This window comes from Jaculus jaculus, chromosome 16 (genome assembly GCF_020740685.1).
Source record: "Jaculus jaculus isolate mJacJac1 chromosome 16, mJacJac1.mat.Y.cur, whole genome shotgun sequence".
NCBI classification, from domain to species: domain Eukaryota; kingdom Metazoa; phylum Chordata; class Mammalia; order Rodentia; family Dipodidae; genus Jaculus; species Jaculus jaculus.
This window is the reverse complement of record NC_059117.1, coordinates 25,755,604-25,780,910: the sequence shown is the minus strand read 5'-3', so window position 1 is coordinate 25,780,910 and position 25,307 is coordinate 25,755,604. Positions and strand designations below refer to the sequence as shown.

General features: G+C 38.7%; 1 protein-coding gene across 2 annotated transcripts in view; it reads right to left on the bottom strand.

Moving 5' to 3' along the window:
• The window catches only part of Znf277 (zinc finger protein 277), a 135,043-nt gene that overhangs the window by 26,207 nt on the left and 83,529 nt on the right, over positions 1-25,307 (bottom strand). The gene's annotated exons all lie outside the window — the stretch shown is intronic.

Sequence of the window (25,307 nt, the reverse complement as noted above, 5' to 3'; positions counted from 1 at the left end):
ATAATTATCTCGTTATGCTACAATTCAAATAATTTAAACTATGCTCTGCTTATGTCAGGCTGGTTCTATACCTGGTCTTTCCTGGAAGTCATTGTTTCCTTTGCCTTTTCAGGTCTACAGGTCTTTACCATTCACTATGATGCAATTTCATTTCTTTCTGACTACAATGCGACACTCACTGGAACCACACCTGGGACTCTCCCATGGGTTCTGAGGATTGAACTCAGGTCCTCATGCTTGCAAGGCAAGCACTGTACTGACTGAGCCATCTCCCAGCCTTCACGACACTATTTTTACACTGTAACTGCATACTTATCTCTCATTCCCTTATAACAGACAGCTCAAAATAGGAACTTCATAAATGTACTTGTTGATTCTACAAATATTCACAGAATAACTACAATGAACTACTATCTGGAATCTTAACACACACTATGTGGCAATTTGTGAAATATATTGCTAAACATCTTGAAATATTAATTCATTCAAGAAAAAAAGTTAAGAAGCTCTCTTTATGATGATCTGTTCAATGAGCTTCTGGTTTCCACTATGCTGGAAGAAAAAGTATCCAACTTTCTAACCCTTTCACAGTAAAGTACTATAAAACAAATTGCTTTACATTTTTTTTATCTATCTTCCAGTATTTGGATAACAACACAGAGCTGTGATCCTCCAAAGCAAAACGTTAACACGCTGCTATTTTTCTGTAAGAGAATCTTTTCAACTACAGCATAGGGAAGCTGAACACCAACAGATCAGCCCCTTCATTGGGCAAAGAAAGCAGTGGAGTTCAGGATGCTGAAGCAGGTGGAACTAGGGGTACAAGGAATAAGAAAGAAGTGTGTTGTAGAGAAGGAGCTTATGTTCGTGTTCTGGGATCCTTCTAAGGTTTGGTCTAACACTGAGCAACACCAGCACAATGCAGGACTCAGTGGAACATGAAGCATCAAGTTCTGAAGCTCAAGGGAGATTGGGGAAGTTAGGCACTGGGATATATATTGAAGATCTGGCGAGCAGAATGGGAGAACCAGGTGCACTACTTCCTCTTTAGTTCATGATGGTTACAGTTTTATGCTGCTAGCAAGAGGATACAAATAAAAGCAAGAAGACCAAAAGGAGTAAGCACACACACTTTTTTTCCCCCCCCCAGACTATGTAGCCAAAGCTGAACGTGAACTCAAGAAATCCTTTCCTTAGCTTCACAAGTGTTAGGATTATAGACAATACACCACCACATCTGGTATTAACTGACTTTCAAGTTTAAGTAATTTTGTTTTTTCAAGGTAGGGTCTTGCTCTAGCCCAGGCTGACCTGAAATGTACTATGTAGTCTCAGGGTGCCCTTGAACTCACAGCGATCCTCTTACCTCTGCCTCCTGAGTGCTGAGATTAAAGGCATGTGCCACCATACCCGGCATTAAATAATTCTTTATAATTTCTTTATTTTTTAAATGTGTTTATTTATTTGAGAGGGAGAGAAAAAGAGGCAGAGGGAGCGATAGAGAGAGAAATAGATAGACAGACAGATGGAGAAGGGCATGTCAGGTCCTTTAGCCACTGCAAATGAATTCCAGATGAATGTGCTACCTTGCCTATCTGGATTTATGTGTGTACTGAAGATTGAACCTGGGTCCTCAGGCTTTGAGGATCAGCGCCTTAACTGCTGAGCCATCTCTCCAGCCCAAGTTGAAGTAATTCTTACATAAATTTAAAATTGACAGTAAAGGAATTCTAAACTTTTACATAGCCTGACTTACATTTTTTTCAATAAGTATTTCAAAGCAACATACTGACAACTTGGTTAAATGCAAAATCAAAAATCTGGCTAATAAATTTTTTTAAAATATTTTTTGTTCATTATTTATTTATTTATTTGAGAGTGACAGACACAGAGAGAGACAGATAGAGGGAGAGAGAGAGAATGGGCGAGCCAGGGCTTCCAGCCACTGCAAACTAACTCCAGACGCGTGTGCCCCCTTGTGCATCTGGCTAACGTGGGACCTGGGGAACCGAGCCTCGAACTGGGGTCCTTAGGCTTCACAGGCGAGTGCTTAACCGCTAAGCCATCTCTCCAGCCCTAATAAAAATTTTAATAGCAAAAAGAATATTGTGTCCTTGCAGTATGGTTGGGCATATTTTATCTGCTTGGCCTTGTTTCCATAAATCTTTTAACTCTCATTAAAAATCAAGGGCTGAACCTGGGCATGGTAGCGCATGCCTTTTCATCCCAGTATTTGGGAGGTAGAGGTAGGAGAATCGCCATGAGTTTGAGGCCATAGTAAATTCCAGGTCAGCCTGGGCTAGAGTAAGACCTTACCTCAAAAAAAAAAAAAAAAAAAAAAAAAAAAATCAAGGGTTGCTGAGCATAGTGGCTCATACCTTTAATCCCACAATTAGGAGGTTAAAATAGAAGGAATGCTATGAGTTCAAGGGCAGCCTGGGCTATAGAATGAGCCTCCAGGTCAGTCTGAGCCTGGACTAGGTTGAGACCTTGCCTCAGGGGGAAAAAATATCCAAGGGAGCTCAGTCCTTGCCTCGAAAGCATGAAGACCTGAGTTTGAACCCCAGGACCCATGTAAAAATTCAGTGGTGGTGGGGGGACAAGGTGGCATGTGATGGCAATCCCAGTGCTGGCGTTCACTGGCCAGTCACCCAGGCGTAGCTGTTGAGCCAGAGTAACGGAAGACAGCTGAAGTTGCACTCTAGCCTCCACATGCGTGCAAATACATGTGTATGTGCATATGAACCTGTGAGCACATATGTTGCAGAAAAACAGTATGACACATATTTCAGAAGCTTAGGATGAAATTAACCCCAATTGTGTTCAAAGAAACTCTTTATTTCTTTGCATGTACATTTAAGCGTGTGTGTGTGTGTGTGTGTATGTGTGCCTGAGGACAACCTTGAATGTCATCCATAGGAATGCCACCAGCCTTTTTAGATAAAGAGTCTCTCATTGGCCTGGAGCTCATCAGTTACTCTTGACTGGTTAGCCAGTGAGCCCAAAGTATTCCCCTGTCTCCGCATCCCCAGGGCTGGGAGTACGGGCATGCACCATCACACCTGACACTTTCACATGGTTTTCAGGATCCAATGTAGCTCCTCATGCTTGTGAAACAAGCTCTTTACTGACTGGCTGGGCTATCATCAAAGAAAAATCTTATTTTGCTTAAAATTTTCCTCATTTTGAATCAGTGCAATTATAAAGGATTCTATGAATCAAACCCCAAGTTAGACTAAGCCACATAAGGTTCTCTTTAGCCAAATGAAGTTCTATTAGTGGGATGTGAATTGTACAGTCAAGGAGTGTGGCACATGCAGTTAAATATAAAGTGGTTCTTCTTAGGAAACACTAATTTACACTATGGCAAATTAGAGGCAGCATTGGATAAACACAGTAATAAGAGTAAGAAACTGCCTGGTCAGCAAATGTTCACACCATGCTGTTTGTTCATTCTTTGGTTCTGGACAATTTCATGGAATGATATCATGGGACTGTGGACTTTGGCTGGTTGATCCTCTTTAGCTGCAGTGATCATGAGTAAAACAACTGCTCAAAAAGGTTAAGGGATCCATGTGGATTGAACACATATTATACAATTGCTATGAGTTTTTCAAGTTAACTTGTTTCCTTCTGTCTACCTCCCAAATCCCTTATCCTTCTTTTTACCTTTATTTTTCAACTTAAACAAAAGCGTATTTGTGCGTGTGTGCGCGCACTGCTACAAATGAATGCTTGTCTAGCTTTTATATTGGTAGTTGTGGAATTGAAGCTGGGCTAGCAAGATTTGCAAGCAAGTGCCTTCAATTTGCTAAGCCATCTCCCTAGTCCCAATTTTATTCTTTCTTATAGTCATCTCTGCTTTCCTCCTTTTAGTCACCAAAACTTTTCAACAATGTTAGATAGAGTGCTGCATTTCTAAAGCCAGCTTATCCTAGGCCATGCTCAGGTTTGTTAGTAGTCACTCACTGCCCACCTACCTCAGTATCTAACATGCTTGTGACCATCAGGTGATACCTTCTGTGATATATTGACTTAGAACACTCGCTTCCACCAATCCAAAGGCAGGAATGTCATGATATAGCATCTGAAGCCTATAGCAAAGATTTCTTTATGTAAATTGCCTACCTAACTTTTCCACCAATGTATTTAAACAGTCACTTGATTTATGACTTTTTATGTTTTGTAACTATAAAAACCTCACAAAAACATTTCTATATTAGAATAAAGACAGTTCTTGATTTGCTGACATATTTATGACATGCTAAATGAAATGGTAATCTGGAAAGCTATTTAATACATGCACTTGTAATTTTGCTAGTTTATTTATTCTCCAAATTTTATTCTGACAAAAAAAATTACCAACACTGAAAAGGTATAAGAAAAGTACAATGAAAATTCTTATACTTAATATTTATACCTGTTGTCTACAAATATTTTACAAGTCTCTATTTCTCTCATATATACACTATGTACACACTTTATTCACTTCTCCTTTTCTGTACCTATCATTTTAAAAATAACTTCCACCATAAATCCTTCAGTGTGCTGTTAAAAACAAGGGCATTCTATTAAATATAACCTTTACACTATTATCATCACACTTAATAAAGTTAATAACTTTAAAACAGCATATAGGCAATATATTAAAAATTTTTTAATTTATTTCACACACACACACACACACACACACACAGAGAGAGAGAGAGAGAGAGAGAGAGAGAGAGAGAGAGAGCGGGAAGGAGGGAGGGAGGGAGGGAGGGAGAGAGGGAGGAGATATGAAAATGGGTACACCAGGGCCTATAGCCTCTATAAACTCCAGACGCATGTGTCACCTTGTGCATCTGACTTTACCTGGGTACTGGGGGCATAGAACCTGGGCTCTTTAGTTTTGCCAGCAAATGCCTTAATTGCTAAGCCATCTCTCTAGCCTTCGGCAATATATTTAAATATTTCTCATTAGTTCATCCAAGACCATCCTTGGTTCATATATTTCATTTGGTTGCTTTTGCTTTTAAATCTAAATCTGAAACAACTACATAACTCCCCAGCTAGGACTTGGTTCTGCTATGTGGAAAAGGGAAATTTTCCAAAACTTAATATTCCAAATCTATGAATAATGCTTGGAAAGCCTTGTTACTGTTAACATTTCTGTGTAATCAACTCAAAATACACTCCATCAGACAAGGCCACTGAAGGTAGAACTATTCCATTTATCTACGTAGACTAAATGGAGCTACTGTTTCCTATGGCCTCTGTTTCCTCAAGCCCTGGTGGTAAGGAAGAGCAGTAGGAGGAGCTATATGACTACTCTGCCCTTCCATTCCTATTCCTGGTGCAGCTTCCTTGCTATGGTGCAAGCAAAACAAAACAGAACAAACAGCCGAAACCAAAACCAACCAGCCCCAAAACCTCAACTAAATCCAACCTTCTGTCCCTGCCAGTGCTTTAACTCCAGTCTTCCACACTGACTTCTAAACATACTGATGTCTGCTGAGCAGGCAACACTGGAAGAAACTCAGTAAAGCCTACTTGAGCAACAGAGAAAAATATATTTTTCTGTACTTCTTTTCTTCAGCCCTTTCTCTTTTTCTTGTAAATCTTAGTGGCAGACAGAATTACTGTGACATATATTTAAAGTCAACTATATGCAAAAAAAACTCCAAAATCAAAAGAACCACATTAGACCTTAGTAGATAGCAAGTACCCAAATAATGTGCAAATGAAAGCCCGTCAGCTCTGTGGTTTTATTTTTCTAAGATATTTCATGTTGGGGCTACGTGTTAAGTTTTATTTGTGGATTTATAGAATGGAGGGTGAAGTGAATGTCACAGATGTTAATGTTTGAGTTTCTCAAAGGAACTGATAAAAATCAGATAAAATTTTCATTACAAAATTGGCTTGGATAAAAACCAGAGTTGTAATAGCACAAGATCGGCTTATATACTAGACACCGAGTCACAATCTCAAATTTATGTTTTTCTCATGTTAAGTAGAGTAGCAAAGGGGTCAATGCATAGTTTCTTATCTTATAAGCTTAAAACAAGAAACATCAGCAAAACAGCAGGTATACCAGATGACACTGAACAGTCACAGGGGGTTGACACATTGGTAGAAAACAGAAATGTAAGTTAGGGTGAAAACTATATAGTAAGAATCAGGGCTGGAGAGATGGCTTAGTGGTTAAGCGCTTGCCTGTGAAGCCTAAGGACCCCGGTTCGAGGCTCGATTCCCCAGGACCCACGTTAGCCAGATGCACAAGGGGATGCACGCGTCTGGAGTTCGTTTGCAGTGGCTGGAGGCCCTGGTGTGCCCACCCTCTCTCTCTCTCTGCCTCTTTCTCTCTCTGTCTGTTGCTCTCAAATAAATAAACAAACAAAAAATCTTTAAAAACAAAAGAAACAAACAAAAAACCTGAGGCTTAGGAATAAGAGAGAGGAACAAGAGATGCAGCTCACATTAACTTGGTGTCTAAGATCCATGTGCTCTGCCTACTGCACAGTATTTAACTTTCATATCAACCCTGTGAACTAAAGATCTCTCTGAAAACACGTGGAGCTCTCTGCTCAGTTTATTTAGCTCATCCAGTCCTCCAAGGTCTACCTTCTATGTGTCTACACAAACCCTGACTCCACAGTTCTACTACTGGCCACTGACCATACACAGTGGGCATGGACATCTGATATAATTTCAGCCAATCAAAAGTCTCTACCAAGAAGGAATTTAGATTTTTGAAAGTGGCTGTAAGCTTGCACAAAACCTGTAAGGCAGCACTGCATGCAGAATAGACAAGAACACTCATCTGTAGTGAAAAGAATGACACTAATGAGCTCATTAAGAGAATATAAGGGTGGGGGGCTGGAGAGATGGCTTAGCAGTTAAAACACTTGCCTATAAGCCTAAGGACCAACCCCAGAACCCATCTAAGCCAGATGCCCATGATGACACATGGATTTGGAGTGTGTTTGCAATGGCTAGAAGCACTGGTGCATCCATTTTCTCTCTCTCTCATAAATAAATAAGTTAATAAAGATATAAAAAGAGAACACAAGGACCATGTGATCCAGAGATGGAGGGATTCAGAGAAAAGAAGCTGAGAGTGGCTGATCCATTCCTGACTGTGCTTGCTACCCTTACATTGTCTGAAATAAAAACCAAAACTGAAGATAAACCTCACTTTTTTTTTTGCTTCTGATTTTATTATTGGGGGCAGGGTCTGATTCAGATCCAGGCTGACCTGGAACCCAATTGAGAACAGAAATCTCTACCTCTCAGCTGACAAGTTTATTCCGAGTTTAGAACAACAAACACCCTTAGGGATTTTGGCTTTATAAGGTTATCTGTTTGTTTTAACTCCCACAATTGTATAGACTATGCTGGTTTTTACTGAATATGTATATTGCTCAGTTGAAGTTTAGAATTTGCCAGTAAATTGTTCCACCCAGTCCACTAGAATACTTGCTTAGCAAGCAAACTCAACACCTAGCATTATTTCTGCAGTTGGACTGGGGGACAAGAGCTATACCTGGTGCCTTAAACTCATATCCTCAAAGTATATAAAGGTGGATTGCCACATCTAAGAACACTGCAGATAAGCAGAAAACCCAAGCATCAAATCAATTTAGGATGTAAAAGTCACTACAATATAATACAAGAAACACAAAGAATCAAGACAATACAATCCCAGCAAAAATATAAATCTATCAGAAATGACCACTAATGAGGCTGTTTGGGATGAAATGCCTGACAAAAATTTAAAAAAAACCGACTGTATCTTTACTCCAAGAAATCAAAGAAATGAAAGGAATCAAAGAAGAAATGAAAGAAATCAAAGAAGAAAACAAACTCCTGAAAGTGAACATAGGAAATCAGCTTAATAAAATAAGGAGGTCATTACAAGGCATGAGTGAGGAAGTAGAAATACTGAAAAAAAAAAAAAAAGGCTGAAATTCAGCCAAATAAAAATCTCTGTTCCTGGCTCTCTAGGTTTTTGTTTTGTTTTTGTGTTTTTGCCCTTCTTTCCTTCCCTGCTTAATGGTGGACTCCCAATTTAGTTCTCAGCTTTTCTAGAAAAGGAGAACAAAGCAGGTATGCGTTTGTGTAATAAAGTATTTGGATGGCACTGGACCTTGCTGTTGGGAGCTAACTTATAAGCCTCAGGAAAAGCTCTGGAAACCTCCAGGAAGATCCCGGTCTGCAGTAGCTGCTCTCTGGCACTGAGGTGCTGGGAGGATAATGTACCCTGAGGGACAGTGGCACCTCTGAATTAGGGAATCACCCAGATCTTGTCCTTTGTGTCTGTCTGCTTGTTTTGAATTATATCCTACTGCTATAATGACAATGTAATCTTAAGACATTATTTTCTTAAGTTCTGGGCAGCATTATAGCACCCATCAAGGAGAGAGAACCTCTGAATTTGTGGCCACCTTGTCAGAGGGGAAGAAGGTTGGGACTAGCCCAACATTGCCCTGAGGTTGAAAACATGTAATTTCCTGACTGATCCTCATGTTTATTTGAACCTAAATCTCTCTTCAGACAAAAAAAAAAAAAAAAAAAAAAAAAAAAAAAAAAAGTATTAGCATGTATTGTGCCCGCCAGGGAGAACTGGCTCATTGGCTGTACCTCATTTATCAAGTGTGTGTGCATGTAGTTTAACTCAAAGTATCAGTTAAACTACCTAGGTACCAATTAAAGCAGAGTGAGAAGTTCTTTCATTTCTACTTAAGATGGAGAAAGCCAGAACATAACATCTTTATAATTAGAAAAAACAAAACAGCTTGAGCAGAAGTCACAAGGCAAGTAGACAGATTGAATTCCAAAGGTGATAAGCTTCTCTGAGGAAGACAGGGACACGTGAACTGCTTCACCTTTGGCAAAGTTTGGGGAGAAACTCAAGTAGGAAGAAAGCAGGTAAACCTGTAAGGGAATTCTTAGGAATCAAATTCCTGGGTTTCTAGACAGAAAGTAATCCAACTATTCTACATGTTATCTCTAAGTTTTCAGAGACTACAGGGGTTAGAGGAAAAAGACATGACATCTAACAGAAGATTAATACCTAGAATACACAAAGAACTAAAAAAAAAAAACAACCCAAAATATTAAGAAATCAAGTCAATAAAATAATGGGCTATGGAACTGAATAGAGTTCTTAAAAGAAGAAATACAAATGGCCAAACACTTAAAAACATGTTATATATCCTTGGCCGTCAGGGAAATGGAAATTAAAACTACCCAGAGATTCCATTTTACTCCTGTCAGAAGGGCTACTACCAAGAAAAAAAAGGACAATAAGTTCTGATGAAGGTGTGGGGAAAAAGGAACCCATCTACATCATTAGTGGAATGTAAACTGGTACAGCCATTGTAGAAATCAGTGCAGAGGTTCCAGAGACAGCTAAAAATACATTTACTATATGGCTCAGCTATACCACTCCTTGACATACCCTACTGACTCCACTCATTACTACAGAGTTACTAGCTCATCCATATTTATTGCTGCTTTAGTCACAATAGGTAGAAAATGGAACATGCCTAGATGCTCATCAATTGATGAATGGATAATGAAGATGTGGTACATTTAAACAATGGAGTTTTATTCAGCTATAAAGAAATATGAAAACATGAAATTTGTAGAAAAATGGATGGATCTGGAAAAGATTATACAAAGTGAGATAACCCAGGCCTGAGAGTCGAATCTTGCATATTCTCTCTCAAATGTGGAGCCTAGCTACAAATGTTTAGATTTGTGCGTTGGAGAACAAGAGGTTAGGAAGCTAGGAAGGCACTATGGAGGAGGAAGACTAGAGGAGGGGCTAAGGGAGGGTACAGTGATATGTAAATAGAGGAAAAGAATGCTGGGGGTGGAGTGGTCTACGTGGGATCAAGGGAGGGGATGGGGAAGAGGAAGACAAAGAGATTTTGGAGGAGGGTTAATCAAAATTAAAGATGCTATGAAGAAGTCATATGGAAACATAGGGAAACCCAGTTCTTCCCCAGCTAAGTAAAACATGTAAATATGTATATACATGCATATGTTTGTATATGTATGTGTGTGTGTGTATAATTAAAAAAAGAAAGAGTATGGGCAAAAGTACACTGTGGAGGAGGTAGAAGATGCCGTGCCCAGAAGCCACAGACTGTTACAAGAAAATGTCGGTGCTAGTGGTGTGATATCTTTTGACAAACTGTTGTGCAAGGAGGTTTTTGATGACCCCCCCAAACATTATAGGATATTACAGGATATAAAAGACACAAAACTGGAGCCAGGTGTGGTGGCGCATGCCTTTAATCCCAGTGCTCGGGAGGCAGAGGTAGGAGGATTGCCGTGAGTTCGAGGCCACCCTGAGACTACATAGTGAATTCCAGGACAGCCTGGGCTAGCAGGACAGCCTGGGCTAGAAGCAAGACCCCACCTTGAAAATCTAAAAAAAACCGAAAAAACAAAAAACAAAGCTGTTAGGAGAAGGACATAAAGCCTTCACATCTTCAAAGCAGAATCTGCTATTGTGGGGGGTGGTCATGGGCAAGAATGCTGAGAAACATCTTATAATTAGTTGTTTTTCTAGAAGGTACCTCAACAGCAGTAGTACTGTGTGGTTAGAGCTGAATAGAAACTTGGGCTGGACATCCTAATGCCAAGCAAGTTTTGTGATGTATTTTTCTTACAATATTCATGAAAGTTATATTTATGTTATTTAATTTAAATAATTCAATATTTAAGATTTGGTATGAAGAATTCAAATATCAAAGATTAAGCTTTTAAAATATTTACAATTTATAAAAATGAAGGCCAGGGCTGGAGAGATGGCTTAGTGGTTAAGGGGCTTGCCTATGAAGCCAAAGGAGCCAGGTTTTATTCCCCAGGACCCACATAAGCCAGATGCACAAGGTGATGCAAGTGCCTGGAGTTCACTTACAGTGGCTGAAGGCTCTGGCATGCCCATTCTCTCTTTCTCATCTGTCTGTTTTTCTCTCTGTGTCAAACAAAATAAAATAAATACTAAAAAAAAAAGGTATGTCCTTTTAAAGGATGAGATAAGTCTAGCCACACGAGGAACTGATGGGTAGAAATGAAGGTGGGTGACGAGACCTACAGAACCACCTTTTGGCCATTATGCTTCTCGAATATGTCCAGTTGCTATGTTCACTTTGTGTTTGTACTGGGATTATAGAGTCACCTAGGAAAGGGAACATCTCAAGAAAAACTCCAGTGAGGGATTCCTTTTTTGCCAGATGCACATGGTGGCACATGCATCTGGAGTTCATTTTCAGTGGCTAGAGTCCCTGGAGTGCCCATTCTCACTCTCTCTCTCAAGTTAAAAATAAAAAATCTTAAAACAAATATTTACTTATTTGCAAGGAGAAGAGAAAGAGAAAGAGAAAGAGAGAGAGAGAGAGAGAATATGAATGAATGAGAATAAATGAGCATGGCAGGGACCCTAGCTGCTGAAAAGAAATTCCAAATGTACATGCCACTTTGTGCATCTGGCTTTATGTGGGTACTGGGGAATTGAACCCAGGTTGTTAGACTTTGCAGGCAAATTCCTTAACGGCTGAGCTATCTCTCTAGCCCCAATTCTTGAATAATTAAGAATTTAGGATGTCTTAAGTTTTCAGCCATCGATAAAAGTTCAGGCCAATAAGTATTACGGTGTAGATATGAAACATTTCCCAAAAGCTCATGCAATGAAGTCTTGGTTCCCACTGGGTATTATTTTGGGAAGTGCAGGAAACTTTTGGAGGCAGGGCCAATCTGGAGGAAGTAGGTCCCCAGTGGCATGTCCTTGAAGGTATTCTGAGCCTGTTCCAATCTCTTTTTCTGCTCTGCTTCTGTCCATTATGAGGTGGACAGTCCCCTCATGTGTGCCATCTGCTGCCACGATGGCTGTCTTATTCTCAAGCCAAGGTAGACCCACCAGACCATAGAGTGAGACCCCTGAAACTGTGACCAAGAAATGATTAATTCCCTCCTTTCAAATGTCCTCTCTTATTTTTGTAATAGAGATTAAGAAAGTTAACTAAAATGGAAAATAGTGGATGTTGAACCTAAAAGGACCTAAAAGGAATGTAAAAAAAAAAAATTTAAAAATCCGGGTCTGGGTTCCCTGCGTGGACAATGTGCAGATGGGCGCTGCAGTGTGGAGTGAGTAGGCCAGACCCCTGTTTCTGGGTTCCCTGTCAGGACAGTATGTAGGTGGGCGCATGAGGTGGTCTGAAGTGAGTAGGCCAGACCCCTGTTTTCAGGCTCCTTCTACCTCCCCGGTGTGGGGTCCCTGTGCGGACAGTATGTAGGCAGGCCCGGCAGTGGGTGGAGTGAGTAGGCCAGACCCCTCCTGCCTGGCTCCTCCCAGTTCCCTGGTCCACATTCTCTGGGCTAGTCTGTGTGCAAAAGAGCTTACTGTGTAGTAAGTAGGCCCAATCCCTGGATCCTCCCAGTCCCCTGGTCCTGGTAGATCCCACTGTGCCTTGCTTGGGGAGGGTGGTCCCTGTCTGAGCTTTGGGATCAAGCCTTTTTCTGTGGTATCCTGACTGGTCACTGGGTACCAACATCCCTATTCACCTGAGTCCAGGGGTGCATGGGCCAAAAGACAAAACTTTACTTCCTTCTCAATAAAATAGTCTCCTAAGATGGGTAGACAACAATGCAAAAAAGCCAACAAAAATCAGAAAACTGAGATATCTCCACCAAGGATGCCTAGTCCAACAGTGGAAGCCTCCAATGAAATCATAGAGAAATCAACAGAAATTCATTCCCAAAATGAAAACACAATAACTGACAAGACCCTGATCAAAAAAATTGCTGAACTGGAAGCAAACCATCAAAAAATCAACAATTGTATCAATAAAATTGAACAGAATTGTCTCCTAGGGCATTCAGGTTTAGACAGTAGGCTTAACTTGATGGAAGAAAATGGTAGAACCATCCAAGGAGATATAAATAAATTGAAAGTTAAGTCAAGAAATGGAAGATCTCAACAACTGGTTGATTAAGCTTAATGAAGACTTGATCAAAAGAAAGAACGAACTCCAGGAAGCATCAAGAAAATCAGAACTCGAGCTGAAATTGTACCTCAAAAGAGATGGACACAATGAAAAATAACACAACAACAACAAAAATCAAATAGAAATTACAAAAACCTCTTTGGAACCCATCACCAACAGAATTACTCATGTTGAAGACAGAGCCTCTGATCTGGAAGACAAGACAGAAGAAAATGATTGGGAGGCCAAAGACTTTGCTAAGTTCAAAAAAATCAAGTGAAGAGAATATGAGGGGACTGTGGGACACCCTAAAATGACCAAGCATCCAGATCATGGGTATATCCCATGAAGGAGAGGAAACCCAGGCCAGAGGCATAGAGACTATATTCAACAAAACTATTGAAGAAAATTTTCTGAATCTCTCAAAAGAGAGGACCATATAGATACAAGAAGCCCACAGAACACCAAACAGACAGGACCAAAGAAGAAACTCTAACACACATCATAGTTAAAACTCTTAACAATGAAAACAAAGAGAGAGTGTTAAAAGCAGCAAGACAGAAACACTTCACAACATACAAAGGCAATCCCATCAGAATTACAACAGATTTTTCAATGGAAACCTAAAAGCCAGAAGGGTCTGAAATGGAACACTTAAAAGTCTAAAAAACTATGGCTTCCAACCTAAGCTACTCAACACAGCATAAGTATCCCTGAAAATAGATGGTGAAAGAAAAATTTTCCATGAAAAAGTCAACTCTATGATTATATGAATACAAAGCCAAACCTACAGGGAATACTTGAGGGAAAACTCCACATAGAACAGTCAACCAACCATTCTCAAGAGCCAACAAGAAGATCAAAATAACCAAAATAGACCAGGCTCAAAATAGCACATAATACAAGGAAGCACCAAACCCCATTAACACCTCATCATGGCAGGGATTAATTCAAACCTCTCAGTAATAACCTTAAATATTAATGGTCTTAACTCACGTGTAAAAAGACACGGGTTATCAGAGTAGATCAAAAAATTGTACCCTTCTTATGCCAGGCGAGGTGGTGCATGCCTTTAATCCCAGCACTCAGGAAGCCGAGGTAGGAAGATCATCGTGAGTTCGAGGCCACCTGAGATTACATAGTGAATTCCAGGTCAGCCTGAGCTAGAGTGAGACCCTACCTCAATGAAACAAAAAACAAACAAAAAACTGTACCCTTCTATCTGCTGTCTTCAAGAAACCCACCTTACCACTAAAAATAGAAACTTCCTCAAGGTGAAAGGTTGGAAAATGATATTCCAAGTGAATAGAAATAAAAAAACAAGTGGGTATTGCTATATTAACATCTGATAAAATAATCAAACCAAAAGTAATCAAAAAGGATTTTTTGCTCATCAAGGGAATGATCCAACAAGAGCACATGACAATCATAAATAAATATGCTCCAAACACAAGGACACCATAGTTTATAAAACAAAATCTACTCAACAATAAAATAGAAATAAACACCAACAACATCATAATTGGAGATGTCACTACTCCACTATCATCAATAGAGAGATCATCCAAGCAGAAAATCAACAGGGAAATAATAGAGCTCAACAACATCATAGATCAACTAGACCTAACGGGTATCTACAGAACTTTCCACCCCACCTCTATAGAATACACATTATTCTCAGCAGGCCATGGAATCTTCTCCAAAATTGACCCTATCATAAAGCATGACTTCATAAAGTTAGGAAAATTGAAGTAACTTCCTGTATCATATCAGATCACAATGCTTTAAAGCTAGAAATTAACAACAAGAGACACATCAAGACCTACCAACACCTGGAGATTAAACAACACCCTTTTAAACAATGAATGGGTCATGGAAGAAATCAAGAAAGAAAATGTAAAATGATTAGAATTGACTGAGACATGGGACACAATGAAGGCAGTCATAAGGGAAAAATTCATAGCCCGAAATGCCTTCATAACAAAAACAGACAGATCCCAAATTAATAACCTGACTGTACACCTAAAGGCATTGGTAAAGTAAGAAGAAACCAACCCAAAGAGCTCTAGATGGAAAGAAATAATCAGGATAAGAGCAGAAATTAAGAACTGGAAATTAAGAAGACATTTTTTTTTTTTAATTGATGAAATGAAGAACTGGCTCTTTGAAAAAATAAACAAGATTGACAAACCCCTGGCCAAACTGATCAAGGAAAAAAACAAAAAGAGAAGTCTCAAATTAACAAATTCAGAAGTGAAAAAGGAGAGATTACAGCAGACATCAATGAAATTGGAAGAATCATCAGGGCATACTTCCAAAATCTCTATTCCACAAAGTTGAATAATCTGGAAGAAATGGATGAATTCCTAGACACATATTGCCTACCAAACAAACCTATTATATCCATGGAGATTGAAAAGGTAATCAAAAACTTCCCCAAAAAGAAAAGTCCAGGATTGAATGGCTTCTCAGCTGACTTCTATCAAACCTTCATAGAAGAACTGAAAACAACTTTTCTCAAACTAGTACGCATAATCGGAGACCAGGGAATCCTCCCCATCTCCTTTTATGAAGTTAGCATTACCCTAATATCAAAACCAGACAGAGATGCAACAAGGTAAGAACACTATAGGCCTCTATCCCTAATGAAGTTAGATGCAAAGATTCTGAACAAAATCCTTGCAAACTAAATTCAACAACACATCAAAAGCATTATCCACCTTGATAAAGCAGGCTTCATCTCAGGGATGCAGGGATGGTCTAACATATGAAAAATGGTCAATGTAACACATCATATAAATAAACTTATACATCAGAACCACATGATCAAATCAATTGATGCAGAGAAGGCCTCAGACAAAATACAATACCACTTCATGATCAAAACACTGGAAAGAACAGGCATGGAGGGTTTATATCTTAACACAATAAAGGCTATATATAAAGCTCAAAAGCCCAAATAATACTTAATGGGAAAAAACTCAAGGAGTTCCCACTGAGATCGGGAACAAGACAGGGATACCCCCCCCCCACCACTGCTCTTTAATATAGTATTAGAAGTACCAGCCCAAGCAATAAGACAGGAGAAAGAAATAAAAGGGATTCAAATTGGAAAGGAAGAAGTCAAGTTAGCCCTATTTGCAGATGACAAGATCCTATATATAAGTAACCTGAAAGTCTCCATCTCAAAACTTCTAAAGGTGATAATTTCCTTTAACAAAGTGGCAGGATTCAAAATCAATGCAAAAAAATCAGTAGCTTTTATACATGCAAAGGAAAGTATACAGAGAAAGAAATCAGTGAGGCTGTCCATTTTCAACAGCAACAAAAAAATTAAATTCCTTGGAATAACACTAACCAAGGATGTGAAAGACCTATATAATGCAAACATAAAAACACTTAAGAAAGAAAAGAGAGGAAGACTTGAGAAGATGGAAAGTCCTCTCATGCTCTTGGATAAGTAGAATTAATATTGTGAAAATGGCATTTCTACCAAAAGCAATATACAGATTTAATGCAATACCATTAAAAATACCAGCATCATTCTTCACAGTGATTGCAAAATTGAAAAACTGATCTCAAAATTCATATGGAATGGCAGAAGGCCTCAGATATCCAAACATATCTTTAGCAAAAAAAAACAGAACAAAACAAAAAAACCCTCTGGTGGTATTACCATACCTGATCTAAAATTGTTATTACAAAGCCATACTGACAAAAGTAGCATGGTACTGGTATAGAAACAGAAAATAGTCCAATGGAAAAGAATTGAAAACCCAGACCTTAGGTCAAGTAAGTTCAGCTGCTTGAACATTGAAAAAGGTGCCAATATGTAGACTGGAGAAAAGACACTATCTTCAACAAATAGTGTTGGACAAATTGGATGACTATATGTATAAAAATGAAATTAGGGCTGGAGAGATGGCTTAGCGGTTAAGCGCTTGTCTGTGAAGCCTAAGGACCCCGGTTCGAGGCTCGATTCCCCAGGACCCACGTTAGCCAGATGCACAAGGGGGCGCTCGCGTCTGGAGTTCGTTTGCAGAGGCTGGAAGCCCTGGCGTGCCCATTCTCTCTCTCTCTCTCTCTCTCTCTCTCTGTCACTCTCAATAAATAAAAATGAACAAAAAATAAATTAAAAAAAATGAAATTAGACCCACTCATGTCACCATACACAAAAATCAAATTCAAATAGATTAAAGACCTCAATATAAGACCTGAAATTCTTCAACTACTGGAAGAAAAAATAGGAAGTACTCTCCACAATATAGGACTGGGAAAAACTTCCTGAACAAACCCCAGTAGCCTAGGAAATTAAACAAGCACTCAACAAATGGGATCTCATGAAGCTAAAAGTCTTCTGCAGAAACATACCATAAGCAGAGCCAATAGATTACCCATTGAATGGGAGAAAATCTTTGCCAAATATACCACCAATAGAAACCTAATATCTAGAACCTACAAAGAACTCAGAAAACAACAATTAAAAAAGAAAAATCAAACCTCTCCAAAAGTGGGGAAAAGAACGAAATAGGGAGTTCTCTGTGGAAGAATTACAAATGGCTAGCACACACTTAAGAAAATGTTCAACATCCCTAACTATTAGGGAAATGCAAATTAAAACAACTATGAGATTCCACCTTACCCCAGTAAGGATAGCAAACATTAAAAAATCAAATGAAAACAAATGTTGGTGAGGCTGTAGAGAAACAGAAACACTCATTCACTGTTGGTGGGAATGTAAGCTGGTACAACCACTGTGGAAATCAATATGGAGACTCCTGCAAAGAATGAATATAAAGTTATCAACAGACCCTGTTATCTCTTACTGGGCATTTACCCTAAAATGCTCCACACAGTTCAGAGATATTTGCTCAACCATGTTTATAGCTGCTCAATTCATAATAGCTAAAAACTGGAATCAACCCAGGTGCCCACCATTAGATGAATGAATAAGCAAGATGTGGTATAACTACATGATGGAATTCTACTCAGCAGTAAGAGAAAAATGACACAATGAAATTTGTAGAAAAATGGTTGAACTTGGAACAGATCATTCTAAGTGAACTCACACAATCACAGAAAGACAATCGTCACATGGTCTCACTCATCTGTGGTTCCTAACTTTGATCAGCCCGAGTTGTTGACATATCTGAATAGCATCTCATGGCTTGTACAATAGGAAGGGTAGGGCTCGGGGGTGGGGAAGGGACACAAAACTGAGTCCAAATTGAACTGGATTGCTAACACACCGGATCCTGCTAAAGAGTCTGGAATTATATTCTACTACTAGTCTCACTTTGGCCTTGAACTCACGCTGATCCTCCTACCCCAGCCTTCTGATTAAAGACATGTGCCACCACGTCTGGCCCTGGATTTTTATTCCAAATATATTTGAAAGTTTGGAGAATTTTAATTATTGGGAGTACACGATCTGAATAAGTGAGTATTATATAAGCAATTGAAACTGTCTTCATATTGACTCAAAGTGAGGCAGATCACAACTCTATCTCCTCTTGTTCTTTCTTCTACTTCCTAGTTCTTCTGGCAGTAAGATGGCATTTTCATTGAATCATACTGTGTCATGATAAAACTTGTGTTTTTTTTTTTGTCTATCAAAATTCTTATTTTTATTTGATGCAACATTTAACACGAGGAAATCAAAACAGCTCAGCAAATTTCCACTCACTTAAAGATGAAGGGACAAGCCTCATTGACAAAATAGAAACATGAATAAAATTTGCCTATAGACAGTGGTAGTTTCAATTACTTTCCAAATGGAATCTACCTGTAATTTATTTAAATATTTTAGAAGCTCTCTGAACAGGGGTCAAGTAAAAAGCTACACCTCCACCTTCAGAAAAGAATTTCCTTCTAGTGTTAAAAGGGGCTGCATAGTAAGTACTAGGCAAGATGGATTTGTCAAATTTGATGACTTGAGCACTTAAGTAAATGTTAGCAATATTCTTATAAGCTATGCTTAATATACTTGAAACAAAATACAGTAGAGAAGGGAATAACTATCAAAACAAGATTCTCAATGGCATCATATACTTTCATAAAACTACCAATATAATCCACCTTTCTTAGCAGATTACGAAATGATGACAAGTCAACTTTGTCAAAATGTCAAGGATCTCACATATAACACCACTCATGTCAATGATCAAATGTTGAGCAAGTGGTCTATCCATCCCTTTGAGGGAAATTTTTTAAATAGATGATACCAGACTCTCCCAAATTCATGATATCTGATCTGACTGAAATCTCGCCTTTATAAATGACACCAGCACTTTCTACCCGTTCTGAAACTAAAATGATAAGATCAAGAATCACAAACTTGCTATAAAGGCTAGAAAGACAATGCTCTCGTCTACCCTATTGTGAATCTCATCAGGCTGCTTTTGAGGACTGAGGAAGAGACAGAACATCTTAAAAAATTGACCCAGAGCCAGTGTAGCAGTGCATGCCTGTAATCCCAGCATCAGGTGTGAAGGCAGAAGTACTGTGAGTTTGAAGCCAGCCTGGGCTATAGCAAGACATTATCTTAACTGCTTTCTTTCCAAAAGAAGCAGGTGATTACAATGAAAAAAGGCAGAAGTGTAAAACAGTAAGAAAACAGAAGAGCTAAATATATGAGAAACTGAAAAAGCCCACATCCATATCCTATCTGCTACAGAAAGAAGATAATCTAGCTTCGGTAAGAAGATAAGGAGTTTAAAAACGGAATCAGTAGCTATGAGAGATTGCAAAATACCCATCTTTCAGCTAAAGATGAAAGTGAGCTGTTGGTGCGGCATGCCTTAGTGTAGTGCTACCTCCCTGAGGAAGTCTTTTCTGGATTAGCTGAGGGTCAGCCATGGCTCTGTGGTTCTCGAAAGACCAAGGAAGTTCTGAATGCACACTATCTTCTCATTTTAAAATAAAATATAAGAAGCTTAGACCTAAGGAAGTAAGAAATTCCTATCTATTGCTGACCAAAGATAATGACAAATCAAGTTTTCTTTAAAAAATTCTTAATGAAAGTATTATTATCTCTTTATATTTTATTTGTTTTATTCAGTCATCTTTACTGATTACAACAAATGTCAACTGAAACAAATGTCACATTTGCGTAGGAAGGACTACCAAACTTGATAAAGGGCACTGATATAACTGGAGATGATGCTTGCTTCCCTTCCCACTCAATGTGCTACGTAACCGTGATGGCACGCAAGTCCAACAGGTCTGACCTCGTTCATCCACTCAAAATGCAACAGCGACACTGCCATGATGATCCCATCCTGACAGTGTACACAGAAAAAAATGACATGCAAAGTCCAAGTGGGAAAGTTTAGGATTAAGTACAATATTTTTTAGGCCATGTTAACATTTGTTTTACCATGAAACAATGGTTAATCTTAAGGTTAAAATCACTCAATGGTCATTCAAGCTAATTTGATCTCTGTTAGTTTGATCAATGTTACATATAAATAACATTGTTATTGTTAAAAACAATGGGGTAAATATCAACTTATATTTTTAGAGAACATTTACTTATTTATTTTTAAATATTATATATATGTATATGTGTGTATATTTATTTATTTATTTGTTTGAGATAGATGATAGAGACAGCAAGAGAAAATGTATGCTCCAGGTCCTCCTGCTATTACAAACTAACACAAGATGCATGTGTCATTTTGTGAGTCTAGCATATATCGGCAGTGGGGAACTGAACCTGGGGCTGTCAGGTTTTGCAAGCAAGCACCTTTAACCACTGAGCCATCTCTCCAGCCCTGGAACATTTATTCTAGATGCAGTAGTAGTACTCGCATTATGGTACAAAGCTAGGTGTTATGCAAGAACCTGTACACATGAATTGATGTTTTACTTTGAAGCGATTCTCTACTGAAAGTCTCTAAGATGTGCAAAGAGAAGTGGGATGGGAAAGAAAAGTCCTTAGTGAGAAACATGTAATTTCATTTTGTTTTATTGTGGATGGAAGTGAGATATATGAAACAGGATTAAAAACAAAACATTCTTCTCTCTAGAGGACCAAATTGCTATGCATGTTAAAATTTTTCATAAAATATTTATAGTTGTCATGAATGCTATCTCAAGCTACCATTTATAAAAGAGATTAAAAAAAACAACCATCCTTCCATAGTTTTCCCTCCTCCTAATTTAGTTAAGTTACATCCTCCTACTGAGATCTAGCTAACGAATGCCATATGTTTTCTCCTGTAGGCAAATGGAAATGCAATTTGTTTTTTGGGTTTAAGTAGAAAATGTAACCCAGTGATTACAGATGTCTATCTTAGCTCTTTCATCTCTCTCTCTCTCTCTTTTTTTTTTAATTCAGGGAGATTTGACTATATGGCTTTATAGAAATAAGAATCCAGCACTTCAGGATTAAAGTTAATGCTTTATGAAGTGAATTGACGGTCCTAAACTGTAAGCACCTAATCCATAAAGATAGAAGAGTTTTAAATAACTAACTATAATTGAAAAGCCAAATAAAATTGTGTAGTATTAGAGCTTAGAAGAAGTTATTAATTCTGACAGGTGGCATCAGGGAAGCTTTTTTTTGGGGGGGGGGAGTGAGGCATTTGCGTAATGTCTTAAGGGATAGAGGTTTTACACAGGAGGAGGAGATTGGGCTGGCACTCCTGGTGGATGGAACAGAGTACTTAAAGTACTTAACCTTCCCTAGTAAATGCGAGACAAATTATATTTTCACTAGGCGGTAAGCTCTGCAAATGGAGCAACTGTCTGCTGTTTTAATTTTTTTAATCTCCTTCTTACTGATAGTATTTACAACAATGTCTAAGAGGAATAGGCACTGAATAAATGAATGTTACCCAGTAACTGAAAGGAAAAACAAAGGCCCTGAAAATGCAGCTTGAGCCTAAAATGCTTAAGAACAGGCAGATGTTAAAGAACAATTTAGGTTGTTAAGAGAAGAAAATAAAGTGATAATACTTAAGAGAAATAAATACTTAAAAGAAATGAAGTGGAGAGATGGCTCAGGGGTTCAAGGTGCTTGCTTGCAAAGCTGGATGGCCTGTGTTCGATTCCCCTGTAGCCATGTAAAAGCAAGATGAAGAAAGTGGTGTGTTTGGAGTTCATTTTGCAGTGGCAGGAGGTCCTAGCATGTACATTCTCTCCCTCTGTCTGCCACTTTTTCCTCTGTCTCTTTCTCAAATAAATACATACTTTTTACAAAGTTATGTGTTGTATGTGTGCAGATGTGCAAGACCCAGGCACACATATGCAGAGGCCAGGGGAGAATGTCCAGTGTCCTCTTTCATCATTCTTCCATCTTATTTCTATGAAACAGACTCTCACTAAATCTGGAACTTGCTGCTTTTTAGTTAGACCAGAGAACCTCAATGATCTTCCTGTCTCTATTCCCTTCAGTGCTGGGGTTGCAAGTGTTTTTTTAAAGGTGGGTGCTATGGGTCTAACTCAGGTCCTTGGGCTTGCATTTTTATCCTCTGAGCCATCTCCTCATTCTTAACTTCTAAAAGATAAAATTCTGGAGGCAATTTCAGTTGATTGCAGCAGTGAGTCTAGAGACAAGACAAAGAGAAAAGGTGACAGATATCACAAGGAAGAATATGACACTGAGATGCCACTCCCAGGACTTGCAAATGACTTAAGTATGTAGGATAGAAAAGGAAAGGTCAGAGGATGATCTATCTATCTATCTATCTATCTATCTATCTATCTATCTATCTATCTATCTATCTATAAATTTCAATACAAAAGTTTTAAAAAAATAAGTTACAAAGGATTCTAGAAATTTCCAAAGTAAGTGATTAGGAGAACAGTGGTTTTCCATTGTAAGAAAAACAGGCCAATAGGAAGTTTTTTAAAAAATGTATTTTATTTATTTATTTCAGAGAGAAAGAGGCAGAGAGAGGCAGAGCAAGAGAGAGAAAGAGAGAGGGAGGAAGGGAAAGGGAAGGAGGAAGGGAAAAGAATGGGCAGGTCAGGGCCTCCAGCCACTGCAAATGAACTCCAAATGCATGCGCCCCCTTGTGCATCTGGCTTATGTGGGTCCTGGGGAATCGAACTGGGATCCTTTGGCTTCACAGGCAAGCGCTTAACCACTAAGCCATCTCTCCAGCCCCCAGAAGTTTTTTTTTAAGGACACTAAGGGAAGGTGTAGGAGCTGCTCAAACTCGTTACTATAGTTACCTTCAGAACACAGACGGAAATGCCAACAAGTGTCAAACATGAATCGTGCTCTTCAAAAAGAAAGCAGAGAAGAGGGTGGGGAGATGTCCTAGTTGATAAAATGCTTGTCCTGTAAACAGGACGATTTAGATCCCTAGCATCACATAAAAGCAAACCAACCCATAAAGCCAAACAACCCCACAAAGAAACAAAGAAAGTCACTTGAAATAACAACAAACTGCACAATGATGTTTAAATTAAATGTTTACTTGGAGTTGCATTTTTTCCCCTTTTTTTATGAGAGAGTGAGAGGGAGGGAAAGAATTGGCATGTCAGGGCCTCCAGCCACTGAGATTGAACTCCAGACTTATGAGCCACCTTGTGCACATGCATGACCTTGCAAATGTGTCACCTGGGGTTTGGGGAGTCAAACATGGGTCCTTAGGTTTCACAGGCAAGTTCCTCAGCCACTAAGCCATCTCCCTAGCCCTTATTTGGAGTTTCAAATGAGAGAATAAGTACTGCAGAACAACACGGATGTAAGCAATCAGATGTCTAGCTCAGAAGAGTAATATTCCACTTGCAGAGCTCTCTGCAAGGAGTCGAGCTGAGTTTAAATACAGACCAGAGTATAAGTCCTTTACTATAGAGTAAAGTGATGGGTTTACAGTACATTTTTCCAGAAGCTAGTCTGAAATGTATTAATGAGAAATTGTTTGACAAAATGTAACTGACAGCAATATAAGAGAAAAACAGGTAAGTTGTGATAGAGTAACTTCACGGAGAATATAGGCCCATGGCATAAATGTAATTGAGCTCCAATGTATAATGAAAAAATGCCTTTCTTGTAGTATCTTGGCAACTATTTAGTATTATTTTTAATCTTCTTAATTTGGTAGAAGAAAAGAATATAATGTTCTTTTGTTGAATGGTGTCTCATTTGACTATTTAACTTCTTTCTAGAAATATTTGTTAACTTATCATACTGCTCTTTATATATAAAACACACCCTTAATCACTGCCAATTCTCTAAGGAGGACCAGTTATAACAACCACGTTTCCACAGTATGTAGTAGAAAATGGCTGAGGGCAAACTCAACCTGTCTTCCTGCTGCTTGGCAAATCTTTTTTCATTGTGTTGATCTTCTAGACATGATTCCCTCTAGCTCACCACTGTAAACCTCTGCTTTTAAAAAAAATTTTGTATTTATTTATTTACTTATTTAAGAGAGTCTCTAGCCATTGCAAAAAAAAAAAAAAAAAAAAAATCCAGACACATGCACCACCATCTTGGTGCATCTGGCTTACATGGATTCTGGGGAATGGAACCTGGGTCCTTTGGCTTTACAGGCAAGTGCCTTAATTGCTAAGACCGCTAAGCCATTTCTCCAGCCCATCCTCTGCTTTTCAAACTGCAATCCAAGTTAATCCTCTTCTTATGCAGACCTGTCAAACCATGAGCGTCCAGGACTCAGTAAGTCCAAGAGTCCAGAAATACAGTTTAAGGTAGGTGGGAGGCAGGATGAGTTATGACACTGGGATAGCAAGGGTTCAACAAGCAGTCACAGGCACAATTGGCTCAAAGCAACAGCTCTGCTTTTCACTTAACACTTGGTCTTGGGTAACTTGATCTTTCTACGGCACAGTTTCCACATTCTGACAATGACACTTAGCAGCCACCTCACAGGGCTATCATGAAGCAAAGCCTAATGCAAGGCATGCCACATCGGATTATAAAGTAATACAAAAACGGTCATCTAAGCTTTGTAGGTATTTTTGTTTTTGCATACATAAAGATTTTGAATACTGAAGAACAAGGGCAGGGTTTGAGTTCATATAAAGGAATCTCAAAGCTTGGTCATTCTTGAAAACTCATGGATATTAGAAAGTATAAAATTCATAAACTATGACTGTAAATTCACCCTTATATAGCTGAGTACATAAGACCTTCTGGAGGGAGAGAAAACAAAAACTCAGTAAGTCCCATTTCTTCACTAGATTTACTGTACAGACTTAACACGTTCACTTCCATCCAACATTCTTTCTTTACTTTGAAAAATAATCTTGGGGGATGATTACAAAATAAAATACACCTCAGGGGATATGGTCAAATTATATGACTATAGTATTAAAGGGTCTGCCTCCTACCAGGTCTCTTGAGAATAT